Here is a 21,622-nt window from a genome sequence, read left to right on the forward strand (position 1 = left end):
CATAATTTTGTTAGAGTAGTCAACACTTGCTCCATTTGAACCAGCTCATCTGGCTGACTTGAGGTTCTTAACATGGAAAACTGTTACTGATTGCTCTGACATCTGCAAGAAGAGTGTACGAATTGTATGCTGTTATTGAGTCAACCCTTTCTCATTTTCTACAGAGACGGGGTTTATTTGAGAATTAATCTTATTTATTTATTTATTTATTTATTTATTTATTTATTATACTTTGTGGTATCAGTTTACTTTAAGCCAAACTGCCCATCTCTTTGATTTCTTTGATGAACCTAAAAATGAGGCAGAAAGGATACTCTGTAGCTTGGATGTCCACAGACAGTTGAGGTGCTATCTTTAAAGAACAAAATCTTTCAGATATGCAGATCAGTTGTTTATTTCTTGTGAAGGCAAGAAGGAGCAACCTATATAAAAAGGGACAATTTCCAAATGGTTGTCCAAGGCTATTACCTTTATGTTCTCACCACAGCAAAACTGTTCCTGGCAGGGTCAAGGCCCACTTTACTTTGGCTGCATCTATGGATTTTTGAAAATGGTTGGATTCTGTTCCTGCACTAAACCCGACTAAATTTCTACCCCTCTATCTCGTTACTTCCCCCACATCTCTCTCCCTCTTCCCTGAACAACTATCTCTTTTCACTTACTTCTTTTCCTCTTCACTGAAAGTTTGCTTAATCCTTTCTTGCCCTTTCTTTTATACTTTACTCTTACTTTCCTCCCACTTCTCCTCCCTACTCACCTTTCCCTGATTTTTGCTTCTCTGTAGTTTAGTTTGTTTATAGGTAATGATATTAGTTCCTATTTGTAAATTGTTTTTGCATGCTAACTTTTTCTTTATTGTCTTTACATTTATCCTGGTGTTTTTGTTGTATTTGACTTCAAATGTTGTATGTTTTTTTTGTATATACTGTGGAGCTTTTCTCCCCGGGCCTCTACTGAAAATGGAAATATATCCAGCTAGACCAGCCCGGTCAACAAATGTAAAATAAATAAATAAATCAAATAAGTATTATAGAAGCAGTAACTTGGTCCTCTCTGCATACTTTTATAAAGAACTACAAGCTTGATTCCTTCTTTTAAGTGTAGATCAAGCTTTGCTAGGATCAGTATCATTCTCCAGGAGCTCTTGGACCCATCTTCCACTTCCCATATGTACTAAGCCAGGGTAACTTACCCATATAGCTAAGGCTATTGCGGCAGTGATCAGTATAACAAACATAGTACAGTTGTGTTGGTAAACGTGCCGTAACATATGTTCAGATAATCACTGCTGTAGTAGCTGCTCCCTCACTTTGGGTGTTTTTATTTTTCCAGGGTGTGTGTATACATGTATGCATGTATTTTTTTTTTACTGTGAGCTGTCTTCTCAGAGCTCAGCCTCCCTCTCTCAGTTGGCATGAAAACTCTAAAGGCTTGGCTATAAATCCTGTAATTTTAAGCAACTTAGTTTAAGATGCCTAATGGTTTCAGTATAGGAAAGTACCCTGAAGCTTTAGAAGCTCTCCTGCTATATCCATGGCAGGATATAACCCATACAGCTAAATCTACCGCAGCAGTGATCATTCAAGCATATTCCATTATGGTAATTTTACTTACGCAACTGTACTACCACATACATCCAAGAGAATCTGTACTGTCTGTAACATGACAGTCTTAAATGGCTGACACTGTCTCTTGCCCTAATCTGGCGTCTAAGATGGGTTGCTAACAGAGAGGGCTCTTCATGCATTGATCTGGGGTACAAGAGGACAGTAAGAGAAAACAAAGTTTTGCATCAGTGGCCTGATGCAAGTATTCAGTCCCTCCCAAAAATATAGCTTATATCTTCATTTGATCATTCAGTCTTTGTAAATAGTGGTACCCATGCTCACTGTCTTCTCTTCAAAAATTTACATTTGTCTTTTTTTGTGTAATAGGTGCTTCTCTCTCTCTCTCATATACACATATATATATATATATATATATATTTATATATATATATATATATATATATATTTATATATATATCTGTGTGTGTCAGTTGCTGCTGTTAGTGTAAAGTAAGAAACTTGGTCATGTTTGTAAATAAATATATAATTACAACACGGTATGTTTTAAAAGTATATTTATTTTGACGAATGGGAAAACTTCCCGAAACCAAAGATATATTTATAGAGCTGATTTGTGGAGAAAGCTTCTTAGTTAAAGCTAGGGACATTTTTGATTTTGAGTAACCAATCAAAATTCCTGGAGCAGATGAGAAGAAACCCCGATACACGGAGAAAATCTGCACGGATAGGAGATCATGCAAAATCTACCCACATTGGAGCCAGTTTCCACAAGCAAACTGGATCATGGAGCAGGGAAGCAGAAATACTTATCACCACATCAGATTGCTGCCTCAGTAGTAGTGAAATGCTTGTGATTTCTTTTAAGTATTTTCACAGAAATGTCTGAAACATATCCATGGAGTAACCATTAAACCTATAGTGTATCTACAAAGTAATGACATTTACTCAAGGCAGGTTCTTAGCTTTGTCATAAGTGCATTTCATGCCTGAAGAGATCATCAAACACAGTGAATTTAGTTGATCTTGTACATAATGTGCAATGTCCTTATCATTGTTAGCTATAGGTACCCCACCATGAACCACAAGAACCACTCTGCCTACATGGACCTACTTGAGTCGCTCACTATACGGTCAGATACCTCGGTCGTGGCTGATTTCAGCTATCCTTCTATCGATTGGGAGTGATATATGAGCACAAACGCACTCGCCCTGAGATTGCTGGACTTTGTTAATACAAATGCTGTGGAACAGATAGTCAGCACCCCCACAAGGGATTCAAATGTCCTAGGCCAGAAGGGTTTGGAAGGGATAATTAAATGGCATTTATTAAAGACTGGTTGCTAGAAACCATTCTAAAATTGACATTTTTGTTCTGGTCCTCACTCATCATTACATCTGTCTGTTTCCAGTCAGTTGTCCCATTTGTACCTCCTAGTCCAGAGTCTTTCAGCCCATGTGTTCCTTTGAGATTGAACCAGCTGAAAGTGATGCTGTCATCTATGCAGGGATCTTTTTTTTTCCCTTTTCAAGGCTTTAGCATGTTCTGTGCATGTCCAAAGTGTTCAAAGATTGACATGCAATTAGCTGCAGCAATGTACATAGTCAGTGACCCTGAATCCCTGTAGACAGCACTTCCATCTGAGTCCTTATCTTCGCTCTGGATTCTACATGGTAAGTTGCCCAACTATACATCTCTTCCCCTCAGAGAGGTGAGCTGGTTTAGCTGCTCCATCCTCCACCTGCTTGCTCGTAAAGTGCCTGAGGTGCTAATTGAATTCTGGTCACCTGGGTTGTAGTCAGGGCTTTTTCTCTCTACTCCAATGGAGTTGGCCTGAAATCTCCATGTGTACTATCGTACTTGGTGATAGAGCTAAAAAAAAAGTTCAACATGTTGTGGTATTAATGACTCTCTCCATTGACACTACATTTGGAACTGCTATGAAAAAATGAGATGTTATACATTTGCAAGGGGTACCTATTCTGTTTTTCCCAGGTCTGTATTCTAGCACTGTACCATATTAAATTAGCTTCACAGTGTTTAAATGTTTTTAATTATTTGCTCTGCTGAGGATATCTTATTGTGAAAAGTCATAGGTTTGTGCAGACCAAGAGGAAAATGCCAAGTGATGATCTTGTATGGAAAGTGAGTTTGCTTCTTTTGCTGAAGACTGATTTCAGATATGTAGAATACTTGATCCACTGGAGTTTTGACTGTTCATCTATAGTAAATTTCAACGCGAGATCCTCTTTCACCAAACACTGATGGAAGCCATTCAGAGCAGTCTTGAAGGCAGTTGAGAGTTCTTGCACCATAGTATGTTTTCACTTGCCCATCTAATTGTTGGAGGTTTGGGGTAAATACACACCCAGAGGAAGATGGCAACAATTTCACCAGTGACTTTTGCTTTCAAAGTGAGATCAGACACTTATGTGGTGTAAAAGGATGAAGTCCTGACTTTAGCTCAGATACCATGTATTTGATTAGTTACCAAGGGGTTGGAGGAAAGTTTAGAGAAAGGAAAGGAACAAAAGCATGTTCATCTGCCCTGAGGAAATTATTTGGGGACTGGATCCCAGAACAGACTTTCAGTTTTGTTGAATGTTATGGGGAAAAAACAGGATTGTTGGAGTCAAATGAACCATGCAGAGGCAATGGGCAGCCATTTTCTGTTTTGGCAACCATTGTAGTGTCTTTCACAATAGAAGATTTCATAGATTTATGATCCTGTTCCTGGAATATTTAAACACAAATGTATTGCAAGTATATGCATGAGATCCTTTTTTAGAAATGAGAGAGAAACACTGATTTGGCGGTGTGTTGTGGGATTTGTTCAGTCTGTTGCCAAGTGAAGTTGGAGATGATAAAACCTAAAAACAAGTAATCTCTGTAGTAGCCCCGAAGTCTCAAAACAGCCCACTAAAGTGTAGTGGGTCCAAAAACAAAATAGTGTAAGAAACTTCTCTGTGTGGAAGATATATTTCTAGTTAATTACTGTATATTAATCAGATCAGACAGCAGTAGTAGAAGTAGGGAATGTAAACTCATCTTAAATCAAAACAAAAAGTAATAATAGAAAATATATAATTGTACAGAATTACTAAGTATTCGAAAGTAATCCAAGCAAGTGTTTCCAGTCGAAAATCCTTTAAGTACACAGACACACGATCCAAGTAAAACAAAAATTAGAGTAATAATTTCCTCACAAGCTTTCTAAATATATGTATACTTTTTTATCAGGCATGGGAGTGGTTTATTGTGCTGTAAAACAAAGTGTTATTGGTACACATGTTAAATTCACATCCCTTCCCCCATCAGTGTGACATTCGAGCTGGTCCTGCCCTACTTAGTAGCTGTCATAATAATATATAACCCTTATGTATTTTAAAATTATGTAATGATATGGTACCTCTTATTTAACCAAATTATTAAGTAGATTATTAAGTCTGTGATTTTATCCAAGACCATATACTACATGGCTGGAAATATATCAACCTTAGTTCATTTGGCAATCAAAAAAATATATACATATACATTTTGCATGTAAAAATCAATTTCTATTTTCATAACCTATTGTTAACAAAGATTGCTTTCATCCTTCTAGACTTCTTCAGGTCTGTGAACAAGAACCCTAAAAAACTATATAATTGTATAATTAGTATTGTTATTACACATCATTTTGAATAAAGTGGAAAAAAGAACCAGAAAAAAAATAAAAATAAGAAAAAAATTTATGTATGATGATGGAAACAAAATATACACTTAAATTTCAACTGATTTAAAATGGTATTTAAAACCAATTTGTAGAATAAAATAAAATACAATTAGTCATGTAAACAATGTGGCAATTTTCTAAGTTCCAGTGCACTTTTAATAGTAGTAGTTTAGTCCAGGCTTCCTAAAAGAGTTCAGCTTTAATTGCCACATGAGTTCATGTTTCTCCAGAATATTCGGGATGTCTCCTTCAAGATCACCCATGTCTATGCGATCCAAGATCTGGAACTTAAAACCTCTGTGTCTTTTATGAAGAGAAAGGTGTTTGGCTAGTGCATTATTTTTACATCCAGAGCGGATATCTGACTGATGACAAATCCTACGCTTGAGTTTATTTACGGTTTTGCCCACATAGAATGCATCACATTCATTGCACTGTGCCCTGTAAGGTTTAGTATCACAATGTCGACGTGCACTTGCACGGCTATGAAGTATTCGAACAACAGATGTTCGAATACTTCATATTTCGGCAGGTGATGTGAGCGAACGTTACCATTGCGAATGGACTGTGCATTCGCAATTCTAACGTTCGCTCATGTGAGGGGATCGCGGTACAGTGTGGTTAGGGAAATCCCTTTCCTCACTGTAGTGCGATCTCGGAGTTGGAATATTAAGTTGCAGGCGCAGCCCCTGCATAACTGTGTGTTTAGGCTAGTTGGGTAGGTAGTTACGGGACGGGTGGGAGTGCTGTGTATTGCCGAAAATGTCGCAAGCGACATTTTCGACAATACACAGCTGTTTTTGACATTAGGACAAATCGGAAATGTTCATTTCCGATGTATAAATTTGAAAATGCAGACACGTTTTGTTCTGATTTTCGAATTTATGATAGTAAACCGCCCTGTAAATTACTTTTTTAGTATTAGTCACCCCCTCCACTGGTTTTAATGATCTTTAAATGAGGGCAATAAAAACTATCACCTTGCTGTATAAATATACAAAATGTACAATTAGTTTCACATCTTTTTGTGCTTTTCTCACATGGTCTGTGTTTAAATTCAACAAAACTTGTAATGTTCCTGGCCTTCCTATAAACAAATGATGGGGCTTGACCTAAGATGTTAATCAGAAAAGGGTTTCCTGTGACATTGTCCCAGTTTTCTTCAATAATATTTTTGATACTGTGATAATCCAAAGTGTATGTCAGGATGCAGCTATTTTTGTATTTGTTATTCTCTGTGGAATTACTTAACATTTTTCTACTGGGGAGGTTGAATGAAGGTGCTTCAGCCCTTTTCAGTTCTATAATGGGTTCCAGGATGTTTTTCAACATCTGAATTTCATAGCATCTCTAGAAAATCATTCTCTAAGTTGTTCAGGTTTCTCAAAAATTGTTCCATCCCTGTGGTAATTCGAGCTAGTCTATAGCCTTGGGACTTCACTACATTATACTTGTTTTTTGTAGGATGTAGACTTTTACTGTGGAGTAATAAGTTAACCCTCGTTGGTTTTCTGAATAGATCAGTGGTGATTCTGTTATTGTTGGTGTCCTTGGAAAGCTGCATATCTAAGAAAGTGGTTGAAGTACAGCTATGGGAAGAGGTAAACTTCAGGAAGGGGGTTGTTTGATTGAGGTAAGTGATAAAATCTCCAAGCTGCAAGGTGTCACCTTCCCACAAAATAAAGACATCATCAATAAAACATAAATAACATGTGATATGCTGCATGTAATCTGTGTTGTTTAACACAAAGTCCTCCTCCCATTTGCCCAGGGCTATGTTAGCTATGCTGGGAGCCATGGCAGCCCCCATTGCTATACCAGTTTGTTTGTTTGTAGTGTTTGCCATTGAAAGTAAAGAAATTGAAGTCCAGTGCAAAATTAATGAGCTTGCTTAACTTTTGCAGTTGTGCCTGTGTACCCTGATTATGTTTCTTAAAAGACTCCATAGCTGCTGTTATACAGTAATTGTGAGGAAGCACTGTGTTCAAGGATTCCACATCAATAGTTACCAAAATACTGTCAGCTTCCACTGTAATGTTTTTTATTTTCTTCACAAAATCCATTGAATCTCTTATGTATGACTTATTATTTTCTGCTAGAGGTTTCAGCAAGTAATCAAGGTAAATGGCTGTGGCTTCAGTAAGGGAACCTCCACTTGCTACCACTGGTCTATAAGGTGCGTCTTCTCTGTTCTTGTGTGGCTTTGGTATTCCAAAAAAGTAAGGTAAGTGTGGGCATGGGCTCCATAAGTAATTATAAAGGTTTTCAGTGATAAGTTTTTCTTCCCATAATGTGGTGAGATTAGTGTTCCATAAATCATATGCTCTTTTTATGTCATCCATGGTAAATAGCTCATAAAATCTGTTATCCTCCAGCATGTTCTCTATCTTTTGGTTGTAGCTAGTGGTATCAGTCACAAGTATACCTCCTCCCTTGTCTGCCTTCATTACACGCCTAGATTTATCATTGCCTAGCTCGAGCAATGCTTTTCTTTCTCCCTGTGTTAAGTTATAAAGTTTTTTCTTAGCAGTTTCCCGATATCCATCTCACATTTCACTTCAAAAGCAGCTAGTGTTTGATGTAGTTGTAGACAATAGCTGCTAGACCTTTTTATAGTTTCATCAATAGGCTTATTTTCAGTGTCATTACTTTTGCCATGAAACTGTACCCTTAAGTTGAGCTTCCTCACAAACATTTTAAGGTCTATCAGTACCTGAGCAACCTCACTCCTACCGCTTGGTACAAAAGTAAGTCCTTTGGGCAACACACTTTTTTCCTCTTCAGTCAGTGCTTTAACAGAGTGGTACCAGATAAGTGGAGCACCTGTTATTGTGGTATCTGTTGTTGTTGTTATTGTACCTGTTATTGTGGCTGGTTCCTCCGTCTGGACCTGGGTTGTAGTCGGGATTGCCCAGGTATTGTATTTCCCTCACCCCTGTTCAGTATTTGGTTCTCCTGTCTCCCTGGAAGTTTGTGGATAGAGTATGAGACCTCTGGAATTCCTCCACTGCTTTCTGGAATCTCGGTGGGTTGTAATAGTATTCCTTGCTGTGGCTGTGGTATGGGGGACCTGGTAAGAGGGACAAGCTCTGGTGGTGGTCATCGTTCTTGTTCTGGTACTGGTGCTGGCTTTGGTATTGGTGTGGTGGTTGATATCTCTGCTGTCGATATTTGTTTTCCTGAGGAAGCTGGTCTGTGTAAAGGTGCTGCTGCTCCTAGTAGCTGGATTGTCTGTGGTCCCGGTTGTCCTGGTAGTCCTGTAATTCATCATGTAGAACTCTGTTGGTTTTGGTTGCCGCTGTGGCTTATGTTCCTGTCCTGATCCTTCTGTGATGCCAGAGGGGATTAGGATTGAGGGGAATGTGATGTTGGATGGACAGTCTCCTGGTGGTCCTGTATTGTGCCCCTGCCTGGTTTTGTGCGAGGATTTCCCCAGGGAAAATCCCGTTGAGGTCTGCTGGCACGGTTATACTTTCCCTTATATCCCCTGTAATGACTAAAACCTTGTCTGTCGTTGGTTACAACAGTTACAGTGGAAGCTGACAGTATTTTGGTAACTATTGATGTGGAATCCTTGTACACAGTGCTCCCTCACAATTACTGTATAACAGCAGCTATGGAGTCTTTTAAGAAACATAATCAAGGTACACAGGCACAACTGCAAAAGTTAAGCAAGCTCATTAATCTTGTACTGGACTTCAATTTCTTTACTTTCAATGGCAAACACTACAAACAAAAAACTGGTATAGCAATGGGGGCTGCCATGGCTCCCAGCATAGCTAACATAGCCTTGGGCAAATGGGAGGAGGACTTTGTGTTAAACAACACAGATTACGTGCAGCATATCACATGCTATTTACGTTTTATTGATGATGTCTTTATTGTGTGGGAAGGTGACACCCTGCAGCTTGGAGATTTTATCACTTACCTCAATCAAACAACCCCCTTCCTGAAGTTTACCTCTTCCCATAGCTGTACTTCAACCACTTTCTTAGATATGCAGATTTCCAAGGACACCAACAATAACAGAATCACCACTGATCTATTCAGAAAACCAACGAGGGTTAATTTATTACTCCACAGTAAAAGTCTACATCCTACAAAAAACAAGTATAATGTAGTGAAGTCCCAAGGCTATAGATTAGCTCGAATTACCACAGAGATGGAACAATTTTTGAGAAACCCGAACAACTTCGAGAATGCTTTTCTAGTGAGAGGCTATGAAAGTCAGATGTTAAAAAACATCCTGGAACCCATTATAGAACTGAAAAGGACTGAAGCACCTTCACTCAACCTCCCCAGTAGAAAAACGTTAAGTAATTCCACAGAGAATAACAAATGCAAAAATAGCTGCAACCCGACATACACTTTGGATTATCACAGTATCAAAAATATTATTGAAGAAAACTGGGACATTGTCACAAGAAACCCTTTTCTGATTAACATCTTAGGTGAAGCCCCATCATTTGTTTATAGGAAGGCCAGGAACATTAGACGTTTTGTTGAATTTAAACCTAGGCCATGTGAGAAAAGCACTAAAAGATGTAAAACTAATTGTACATTTTGCATATTTATACAGAAAGGTGATAGATTTTATTGCCCTTATTTAAAGAAGATCATTAAAACCAGTGCAGGGGGTGACTGTAACACTAAAAAAGTACTTTACAGGGCACAGTGCAATGAATGTGATGCATTCTGTGTGGGCAAGACCGTAAATAAACTCAAGCGTAGGATTTCATGTAATCTGTCAGAAATCAGTTCTGGATGCAAAAGTAATGCACTAGCCAAATACCTTTCTCTTCATAAAAGGCACACGGGTTTTAAGTTCCAGATCCTGGATCGCATAGACATGGGTGATCTTGAAAGGAGACATCCCAAATATTCTGGAGAAACATGAACTCATGTGGCAATTAAAGCTGAACTCTTTTAGGAAGCCTGGACTAAACTACTACTGTTCAATTAAAAGTGCACTGGAACTTAGAAAATTACCACATTGTTTACATGACTAATTGTATTTTATTTTATTCTACAAATTGGTTTTAAATACCATTTTAAATCAGTTGAAAATTGTGTATATTTTGTTTCCATTATCATAAATACATTTTTTTCTTATTTTTATTTTTTTTCTGGTTCTTTTTTCCACTTTATTCAAAATGATGTGTAATAACAATACTAATTATACAATTATATAGGTTTTTAGGGTTCTTGTACACAGACCTGAAGAAGTCTAGAAGTACGAAAGCGATCTTTGTTAACAATAGGTTATGAAAACAGAAATTGATGTTTACATGCAAAATGTATATGTATATATTTATATATATATTTTTAATTGCCAAATGAACTAAGGTTGATATATTTCCAGCCATGTAGTATATTGTCTTGGATAAAATCACAGACTTAATAATCTGCTTAATAATTTGGTTAAATAAGAGGTACCACATCACTATATCATTTTATTTAAAGTACATAAGGGTTATATATTATTATGACAGCTACTAAGTAGGGCAGGACCAGTTCGAATGTTACATCGATGGGGGAAGGGGTGTGAATTTAACATGAGTACCAATAACACTTTGTTTTACAGCACAATAAACCACTCCCATGCCTAATAAAAAGTGTATATATATATATATATATATATATATATATATATATATTTAGAAAGCTTGTGAGGAAATTATTTCTCTATTTTTGTTTTACTGTGATCGCTTGTCTGTGTACTTAATAAAGGATTTTCGAGTGGAAACAGACTGCCTGCCTTGCTTGGATTACTTTTGAATACTTAGTAATGCTGTACAATTATATATTTTCTATTATTACTTTTTGTTTTGTTTTGTTTTGATTTAAGACGAGTTTACATTCGCTACTTCTACTACTATTGTCTGATCTGATTAATATACAGTGATTAACTAGAAACCGCAGTGGTGGTGCTGCGGTAGCGTTGTCGCCTCACAGTAAGACGCTGTCCGGTTAGATTCTCAGCTAGAGCGTCTTCTGCGTGGAGATATGTGTGAATGGTCGTACCTTCACTGAAGGTTGTGCGTCAGGGCTGGTAACTCGGCACGTAAAAATCAACTACCAATCATTAGCGGACCGGACTTCCGCTGTGGCGACCCCTAACCGGGAAAAGCCGAAAGACGCAAACAAACGCATGGACTGAAAATCTTCCACACAGAGAAGTTTCCTGCACTGTTTTGAGATAATAAAACCTATGACTGTGGAATAAAGTTTCTTATTACTGTCTTGTAACCTCAACCGTCTACTCAGTACTGCCAGTTAACAGGGAGTCAGTAAATGGTGACAGAACTCAGTATTTCTAAAGCCTCCAAGTGCATTCTGTCAGATTTCCCTGGGTAGGATTTATAAAAAAAATGTCTATATAACACGGATCAGCTTAAGTTCATTGCACTGATTTGTGTTATACAGTGATACTAATAGAACGGCAGTGCAATACTTGAATGCTACATCATAAATGCTGTTGCATGATGCAGTGATATTTTGTTTACGAACACTGCAATAGTACACTTGAATGCATATGAGCATTCCACATGACTGCAAATCAGTAATACAGAACTCTTCAGTTGAAGGGCCTTCCAGTGCTAGGGCAGGCAGTGTGCCATACTATGGGAGAAACAAGGTGGTATGACTCAAGAAGCTCAGGACCTCTCCTGCTTACTATTTCATCTATTTTTTTTTTTCATTTGTAGTCTTGCAAGGAAGGGTGAGCAGTACCCCAGGGCACTTCCTTGGATCCACTTTTGCTGCTATGCAGCTTTTCTTGTGTACCTAAAGATTCCATTAGTATGTGCAAGGTATAAGCACAATGGAAGCCTAGTAGCTGCATAATGCATTGCATTCAAGAATCCCATCTGACCTGCTAGGTTACAGTTTAGTATTATGACTCATTTTAGTAAATATGTGGTATAAGGTATCTTCTTTTATAGCATGGTTATGATCAAGTTTATTTGTATTAATGTTTCACTCAGGTTCATAGGCAAGAATCAGGCTAGCTGCCCTTATGAGTAGTTTTGAACCTAGTCAGTTTCCATGTTTGTGCTTGAAATAACTTATTCCATTTCGTTCTAGATTGGCCGTACCCATCCCATGATAGATAATTATATATTATCCCTAATGAGATTAACTGATATCATATCATAGATAATTTGAGGGGGATCCATGCATAGGATGTAGCATTTAGTAGTTGCATCTGTTCATTAGTAGCACAGAGGCAGTCCTGGGATAAATTTCTGTTTCCCATCCATAATCTAAGTTGTGCTTGAATTTGAACAGGAACAAATTTTGTTTTATGTGGATGGGGAGTCTATTCCACAGCAGTGATATCCTTCATGAGATATAACTGTCCCTGCAAGCCATACCACTGATGTTGACAGGTTTAGATCCCTAGACCGAGTATTTCTGATGCCATTTGACTTGCTGATGTGCAGTAAATCCATCAGTAATGGATCGGAGGATACCCTGTATGCCCGATACAGAAATAACGTCTTGGTCTGTAGGATACTAAATATAGTGATAGAGCTTTGAGTTAGTCCATGTAGGACACGTGGTTTAGGTCTTGCATCCTTTTAGTTTGCTATATCTGTGGGTGTTCCAGTCATATTTGTCTGGACAGATACATGCCAAAGAGGGCATTGTATTTAATGATTGGCATTATATTCAATGATTGGTCTAAAGACAGCTAAGTAAAAGGAGGCAATGACATTCCTAGATCTAGACGCAATCCCTTTATTTCTAAACTGTACAATATAGAACATCATTCTTATAACAACAGACACATGTTGGTCAAAAGTTAGGTTACAGTCCGTATAAGTTCCCAAATCTACAACAGTTGGATCAACTCTAGGGGGCTTATTGTCAGTGTGGTAGTTCCATGGGGTAAAATACTTCCCAAAAGATACAGTAATACGTTTTTTTGGCATTTAGTTTCAGTCCACAATGTTGGCACTCATTATTTATTTGGGACAAACCTTCCTGCAAGATGGCCAAGTCATTTGGGGACTTAGCTTTAAGAATGCTCATTGTATTTTTTAATAGCATAAACCTTTCCTACACTTTATGGGATTCTTCATGAATCCCACCTCACTGTCATTTGGGCTTCCTATTGAAATGTTGGTATTTGAAATGCTGAGTGCCAAAAAGCCAAAAAAAAAAAGACCAAAAAAAAAAAGAAGAATGAATCTCAAAAAAATCTCTGTTCTCCCTTAAATTCTCCTTTAAAATTGTTTTTGTAGGGGACAAACCCCCTGCACCCCTTCATGGGGCAAGCTCCCCTACACCCCGAATGTACATGTACCTACTCAGAGATCACCATACCTCCAAGAAAAGGGAATATTCTAAGAAATAGCTTCTTGTATTTAGTATATGTAAGTTCGATCTATTAGCCATTCAGTCTCCACATGTTACAATATTTCAAATGGTTACCTAGCTTTTGTTATGGGGCAGGCAGTACATTTGGAAAATAAATCACTGTCTGGAAATTAATTTTCTTCTGTTATATAAGAGTTAAGCAGTAAGTTACAACTACCTAATGTGCTTTTGTTGTGTTATTAACAATTTTATTTTTTTATTTACTACTTTATTTTTGCTAACCAATTAATTTACTTTTTGTATTTTTGTTGACTGAGGCAGTCCTGCTGGCCAGAGCCCAGTTTCACTGGAGGGGTATGTAGAAAAGCTCCAGTAATGGAAAGTAAGCCTTAGCAGTTACAATGGATATTGCTGATACTAATGGTATATCACTGTGTATTCATAAAATTCTATAAGGATAAACACTGGTTATTTGCATATATGTTAATACATACATCTGCATCAGCATTATACATTTATTGAATGCAGTTGACATAATGATCTAATTCTGACACAGGAAAATAACTTGAGCATGCGTCTTTGAGACTATAAAAAAATGTGTGGGTCATCACAAGCCCATAATGAGAATTTTAATACAGTGTACACGTGCAGGTTCCTTGTGCTTATTACAGTACAGAAGCTTACCTGTCAAGTGTACCTTATTATGAGGAATGATCCTCCGTCTGAAATTTAACAACTTCACGTTTCTTGCTGTTCTACATTGAAAGGATCTGCCACCCACTGAGTGTTAAGAAGTTTTCTTTTTTTAAATAATGTCCATAGTAAAGAATGCTGAATTGTATCATGAAACGATCATTGCATAAGTGTAAAGTAACACATTTTAACTATCCCACCCATCAGCTTTCTAGATTAATTCATTAGTAAGCTGTTGGTAAGTGATCACACTTTGTCCATTTGCTCCACATTGAGATTTGGTGTTACATATTTCGAGAAGAAAGGGTGAGAGCTCTATACAGAAGTGCAGGATTGAAGGATTCACAGGGGTTGATACATTAGGAAAGGAATGTATATACTCTAGTATAGACACTAAAATAAACCAGGAGTTGAAAAGGCATGTGTTAGTATGAAACTGGTGTGGAAATGCCTGAATTTGGTACATAACTAACATATAGCTGGTCTGCAAGGTACACATCTGATGCATATTATATAGCCGTACAGTGGTAATGGGTGGAGAGTGCATGGCACATACCCAGAGTCATATGATATAGCCATAGATAATCTGGTAAAGATAATTAGAATGAGCAGGGGATGAAGCTAAGTGGAACAGATTAAACACTGGTACATGGTTATGGAGAGGTGGTGTTATTTTAGCAGATATAAGCAGTACACAATTATGGGAAAAGTTATGTAATATTGTGTGTGCAGTCCAGATGTTAAGTTGTCAATCTCGCCTTCATTCTTGCTGGATGGGTTTGGAGCCGATCCTCGGCTCCGACTCGGCCTAATAGTAAAGCTCGAGAGCTATTTTTACCGGCTCGAGGCTATGCTATGTCCCATAACGCTAGGCATCATATACCCAAATCTCGTTTGCCGCTTCAGCTACGAGGTTGCATTTTCACCGGCTCCAGGTCGTATTTAGAATTTTTTATAATTATAGTTAGTTTTCGATTGATATTTTTTCCTAGATTTTTTTCTAGTAGTGTTAGTAGTCACCCGACTAGTCTTCCCACCCTTTATTAGTAGTTTTCCTACTCTTTTCCACCCTTAAGGTGGTTAGGCCTTTATCTCCCCCCTTTTACAGTAGTTTGTAAAGTAGATTTATACAGGTTACTTTACTAGGTGTGTGTGTGTGGAATTTTGTTTTATTGTAGTAACTGTAAGAGTGTCTGTCAAGTGTTGTGTGTGTGTGTGTGTGTGTGTGTGTGTGTGTGTGTGTGTGTGTGTGTGTGTGTTTGTATACTTGTTAGACTTTGTTGTCCCGTTCTTGTGGTATCTTGTCTAAGGATACCAAGATATCGGGATTCAAGAAGTGTGACTCATGCTGTCAGACGATATCTCTGACAGACGGTCACACTTCTTGTGTGTATTGTTTGGGCCCTCTGCACCTGCAGGACTCTTGTTCCATCTGTCATGCTTTTAGCCCAAGAGTCCTGCAGGAGCGCAGAAATAAGCTCATCTTAAGGGGCTTATTGAAGCTCGAAGGTTCTCCTACCAAGCCTCTGTCAGGAAAACCTTCCAAGCCTGCCAAACCATGGGCTCCATGTCCGGAGCCGGCGCCGAGCGTACCTTCTTCTGCCTCGTCTGTTCCGGCCGGAAACGATGCATCAAGGCCTCAGTCGGCTCTGACCTTGGCATCGGAGCCATCTTCAAGCCGAAAGCGCTCCCGATCTCCCTCATTTGAGTCGGTCAGGTCGGCTCCGAAGTCCCCTTTGCTGTCAGAACGGAGCCATAGGTCTCACTCCTCTAGATCTTCCAGGCTTTCGGACCACGACCTAGAGAGGGTAGTCAGTAGGCTTTTGAAGTCGCAGGCGCTCGCCGAGTTATTGCATAGCCAGTCTCAACAGACAGCGGCTTCCAAAACGCCTGCTCCAGTTCCTCCTCCAACTATTCCTTCAAGCTCGGAGCCGGAGGTCATCGGGGTTGGTACCGTGGGAGCGTTGGAACCGATTCCACCCTTATCGGTTCCTTCGTCAGCTCCGATCCCTTCATTGGCTCCGTCCTTGGAGGGATCCGGGCACTGGGACTCCCTCGTCAGTTCCGAGGGGGCGAGTGGCATCGGACCCTTGTCCGACCCCATTCTCCCTCTCGGAGTGTTTGCGCAGGTGAGCTCGGCCCCGACATCGGCCTCGGAGCCGTCCCTCTCGGTGCAGGGAGGAGCTCTCATCTCTTCGGAGCTGGGTCCCTCCTCTCTGCCTGATAGGGGCGCCTTTGAGGTCATGAGGAGCATGCTGGCTCCTATACCGGTGCCACGGTCGGCCCCTCCTTCCATGGTGCCTGCTTCTGCCTCTGCCTACCCTCCCGAACCTAAGCGTGGAGAACCAACGCTCCAGGTCGCCCCATTGTGCATATCCTCCTCTTTTGAGGCCTCCCCTGATCCTGCGGGGGAGCCCCCTCGGAAGAGGACATGCAAGAGGAAGCATGTGGACTCCCCGGAGTCAGTGACATCTGACACCGACCTGGATGATTCGGAAGGGTCCCCAAGGTCCCCCTCTGAAAATGTCTCATTTTCTGACATCCTAGAAATCCTTAGAGGGGGAACTGGTCTGCCCTCAACCCTTCCGAGGACGAGTCAGTGTACCTGGACGCGTTCGGTTCCCGCCCTAACACCTCCTGGGTGTCCCCGCCTTTCGACCCACTCATGGAGGTGGTGGCTCGGAAGACGTGGACGTCTCCGGATACTATGGAACCAACTCCCCGGAGGTCCACAAAATTTATTACAGCCCCTTCGGACAAGCAATTTCTCACTAAGGGCATCCCCGTTGATGCCATGGTGGTGGCGGCGGCCACTAAGGAGGAGTTGGCTGACCCTTCAGTTCCTGTTCATCCTCCTAATAAGGAATCTAGGACTATGGATAGGTACGGCAAGCAGATGTTTTCTTCAGCGACCTTTGCCATGCGTTCGCTGAACTATTTGTGCCATTTCACCTGTCTTCAGAGAGACCTTCTCAAAGAACTAGGTGATGCCTTGCAGGACCCATCAGCTGCGGGGTCTCAGGAAAAGATCAACTCCCAGCTAGGGTCCCTGAACTCTGTTGTAAACTCCTCCATGCAGCTCATCTCATATGCCGCCGATGGAGCGAGTAGGGCTGCAGGCACGGGCGTTGCTCTAAGGAGACACACCTGGATGCGGCTTTGCAACTTTGCCGACCCCTTCAAGGCATCTTTCACTAACACCCCCTTTGACGGTTCTGCCTTGTTTGGACCTCAAGTGAAGGATAGATTGACCAGGTGCAAGCAGGAAGGCAAGACTCTCTCTGCCGTAGGAGTCCGTTTTTCTACCCCTTCTAGACCATACCCTAAGGGTCAGAAAGGTGGGAAAATGTGGTTCCGTAAACCTCAGGGAGTACTGCCTGACGCACGTGGTGAGCTTCCCTCCAGAGGCAGAGGAGGGAACAATAATAGACGCCACCCAAAGGGCAGGGGGGGGGTCCGCAGAATCAGGGTAGCAGAGAATCTTTCTCTGACAAACCCTTCCACCACCCCTGAGGAGCTGCCCGACTGTTCACCTTTGGAGGTAGTCCGGGGGAAGACTATCACTGTACCCAGAAGCCTGGCATTCCCACACTCAGGACAAATGAGTACGGTCGATCATATCCGAGGGCTACAGAATTCCCTTTACTTACACCCCACAACAGCCAAAAGGGCCCCTTCCAGATGTTCCACCCAGTCTGAGGGATCTAGCAGCACTAGAAATTTCAAAGCTGCTAAGAAAAAGGGCCATCTAGCCAGTCCCAGCAGACCAACAAGGATCCCGGTATCTACTCCAAGTTCTTTTTGGTACCAAAAAAGACAGGGGACTGGAGACCTATTTTGGATCTCAGCAGGCTGAACAAGTCTGTTCAGAGAACGAAATTCCGGATGGTCACCAGGCATCGACTACTCCAATCCAGGGATTACGCTGTACAAACGTGCAACGTGCTAGGTATCTCTCTAAATTTCGAAAAGTCTGCATTGTCACCTTGTCAGTCTATTACCTTCATAGGCACCATTTTAAACACAATGGAGCTCTCAGCAAAACTACCCACACAAAGAGTTTCAGACATTCGCAACCATGTTCAGATCCTATTACAGGAGACCAGAGTCCAAGCCAGATTTGTACTAAAAACACTTGGTCTCATAGCAGCAGCAATCACTTTGCTCCCCCTAGCTTGTTTTCATATGCGGATCCTGCAGTGGATGCTATTTTCCCAGTGGTCCTTTCAGCAGCTCCCCATGTCACACACCATTCTAATCACTCAGTCATGCAAAAGACACCTTTCTTGGTGGACGGTCTCCCCTCAAGTACTCCAGGGCAGACCTGTGGTCCTTCCTCCTGCTGTTGCCACTGTGACAACGGATGCCTCCCTGATCGGGTGGGGGGAGCATTTTCGGGGCAGGACAGTCCAGGGCACATGGCAACCCTTCGAATACCACTTGCACATAAATGTCTTGGAAATGAGAGCGGTACTTTTAGCGTTGCAGGCCCTTCAAGACTCTCTACCCACCGGGACTATTGCAATTCAAACAGACAATATGTCTGTAGTGTGGTACATCAACAAGCAGGGCGGAACCAGATCCTATCCCTTATGTCGAGAAGCACTCAGACTTTGGCAATAGGCGATCTCTTCTCAATGGTTTCTGGTAGCAACGCATGTTCCCGGGAAGTCCAACGTCATAGCGGACAGACTGAGCAGAGCCATTCTCATGCCTCACAAGTGGTCTCTCAACCAGACAATAGCGGAAAGAATTTTCAGAAGGTGGAGTCAGCCTTGCTGCGACCTTTTTGCAACACCTCTAAACAGCAAGTGCCCAGACTTCTTCACCCTCTTCCCTCTCCCAGGTCTACCCCCCAGAGACTCTCAAGTTCACGATTGGCCCCGGGGTCTTCTGTATGCATTCCCCCCCCTTTCCCTTGATTACTCAATTAATCCAGGAAGCAACTGCCTTGAGAGCCAGGATGATCCTCATTGCCCCTTACTGGCCTCGACAAATTTGGTTTCCGTTCCTGCAACACCATCTACTGGAGCAGCCCTGGCATCTGGACCCAGTGCCAGATCTTCTGACCCATCAATCGGGCGGGCTGCATCAGTCCCTTCGATCTCTCAACCTCACAGCATGGTTACTCCACTTCCAACCCTAGCCAAGCTTCCCCTTATCTCTCAACCAGTTCGAGATATCATCCTCGCTTCTCACAAGTCTACTACTAGAAAGATTTATGCTAGCAAATGGAAGCGTTTCTCTGTCTGGGCAGGGAAAAAGCATGTTGACCCCTTTACGGCTCCTGTCCAGACAGTTCTAGAGTTTCTAGCGGAACTCTTTCGATTGGGCTCCTCCTCAGCTACCATCAGAGTTCAACTGGCAGCTATTGCAAATTTCCACGTTGGCTTGTCAGAGACCAGCATCATGTCCCACAAACTTTGCAAAGCCTTTTTAAAAGGAACCCTTTTACTTAGGCCCCTGGTTAAGGACCCTCCCCCACCGTGGGACTTAATTCTTCCTCCCTTTGAGCCGGCGGCTTCTTGTTCGTTGAAGTTGCTCTTGTGGAAACCACTCTTCTTAGTAGCCATCACCTCAGCAAGAAGGGTCTCGGAACTTCAAGCCCTTTGCGTTCGCCCTCCTTATCTTGTTTTTCACAAAGACAGAGTGTCACTTAGGACTAATCTGTCCTTTTTATCCAAAATCTTGGAAAAAAAATCTGAATCAGACCATAGATCTTCCAGTCTTTTTCCCATATTACACCAATAGAGCTGAACGAAAGTTACATTGTTTGGACGTTCACCATCAATTACGCTTCTACCTGGATAGAACTAAGCAAATGAGAAAATCAAACCAGCTCTTCCTGTCTTATGCGGAGGGGAAGCAAGGCCAACCAGTCTCTAAGGTAACTTTGTCCAGGTGGTTGTCCTGTCTTATGTTGGTCTATCAGTTGAGGAACACCGAACTTCCTACTAAGCGTAGAGCCCATTCAATCAGAGCTTTAGCTTCTTCAATAGCCTTTTAGGCAAGATTGCCAATGGATTCCATTTGCGCAGCGGCCACTTGGGCCTCTCCTCATACCTTCATTTCTCATTACAAGCTCGATATGAACACCAGAAGTCGGGTTGATTTTGGTTCCACGGTACTCAAGAGTTTGTTCCATTGAGCCACCCAGGATTTGGGTGCTAGGGACGCTGTCCCATCCAGCAAGAATGAAGGCGAGATTGACAACTTAACATTGAGAAGTTATGTTCTTACCATAACGTTCCATGTTAGTTGTCTTCTTCTCGCCTTCTTTCTTGCGTCCCACCCTCCATCCCCCTAGCCTGGGAGATCTAGAGTACCTGGTGAGAATTTTTGCCACCTCAGTTATTTCCCCAGCTAGCTCCCTTGCTCCCTCTTTTTTGCTAGCTCTTCTAGAGGACTTGTATATATATTTATATTTAAATATATATATATATATATATATATATATATATATATATATATATATATATATATCCTTCTCCCTTTTGTATCTATCTATGATTAGGTGGATTGTTCTCTGTTTGTGGTGGGACATATATGTCCATAGTGTTAGCTATCAAACGAGATCTGGGTATATGACGCCTAGCATTATGGGACATAGCATAGCCTCGAACCGGTAAAAATACATCTCGAGCTTTAGTATTGGGCCGAGTCGGAGCCGAGGATCAGCTCCGAACCCATCCAGCAAGAAAGAAGGCGAGAAGAAGACAACTAACATGGAACATTATGGTAAGAACATAACTTCTCATTCTTAGCTCTCACATATAGTTGGCTTCCTTATGAAAGTAGCTCTTTGCAGGAACTACTAAGATATTGTTTGTTTTGTAGTCTTTTGACTATCTTGAAGATGATAGACTTGCTCTGGTGGTTTGTTTCATAGGACTGCACCAAGTATGCATCTACTGACCAATGGAAGCATGAAGGTTTGTACTATTCTTATAGTGCCCAGAAAGTGAGGCACTTTTCTAAATAATATACCGGGATATAGTTGCAATTACAAGAGAACTTGCCATGATTTGGCTTTGTTTTAAGTCGCTAGATAGATTTGTTTCCAATAAACTTTATTTTAGCAAACAGTTCATAATGTATGTTGGCAATTTTTTATTTACATCTTTCTGGGTTTCTGTTTCTTCATCTACATTTCAGTCTTTTCACAGCAAGTAATATGTAACTTTCCATGCTTTGACATTTTCTGTCATTTCTGTTTATTCAAATTTTCCATTATTGTATCTCATTGCCCCTTACAGGCCAGCCAGGATTTCACTGACCTTTCTGACTCCACCTGCTTTTGTTCACTTTTTTTTTCTTGTATTG

General features: G+C 40.9%; 1 protein-coding gene across 2 annotated transcripts in view; it reads left to right on the forward strand.

The window, feature by feature from the left end:
- The window catches only part of PMEL (premelanosome protein), a 706,375-nt gene that overhangs the window by 449,504 nt on the left and 235,249 nt on the right, over window positions 1–21,622 (forward strand). The gene's annotated exons all lie outside the window — the stretch shown is intronic.

This window comes from Protopterus annectens, chromosome 9.part0, assembly GCF_019279795.1.
Source record: "Protopterus annectens isolate FY-2018-M chromosome 9.part0, PAN1.0, whole genome shotgun sequence".
NCBI lineage: Eukaryota > Metazoa > Chordata > Ceratodontiformes > Protopteridae > Protopterus > Protopterus annectens.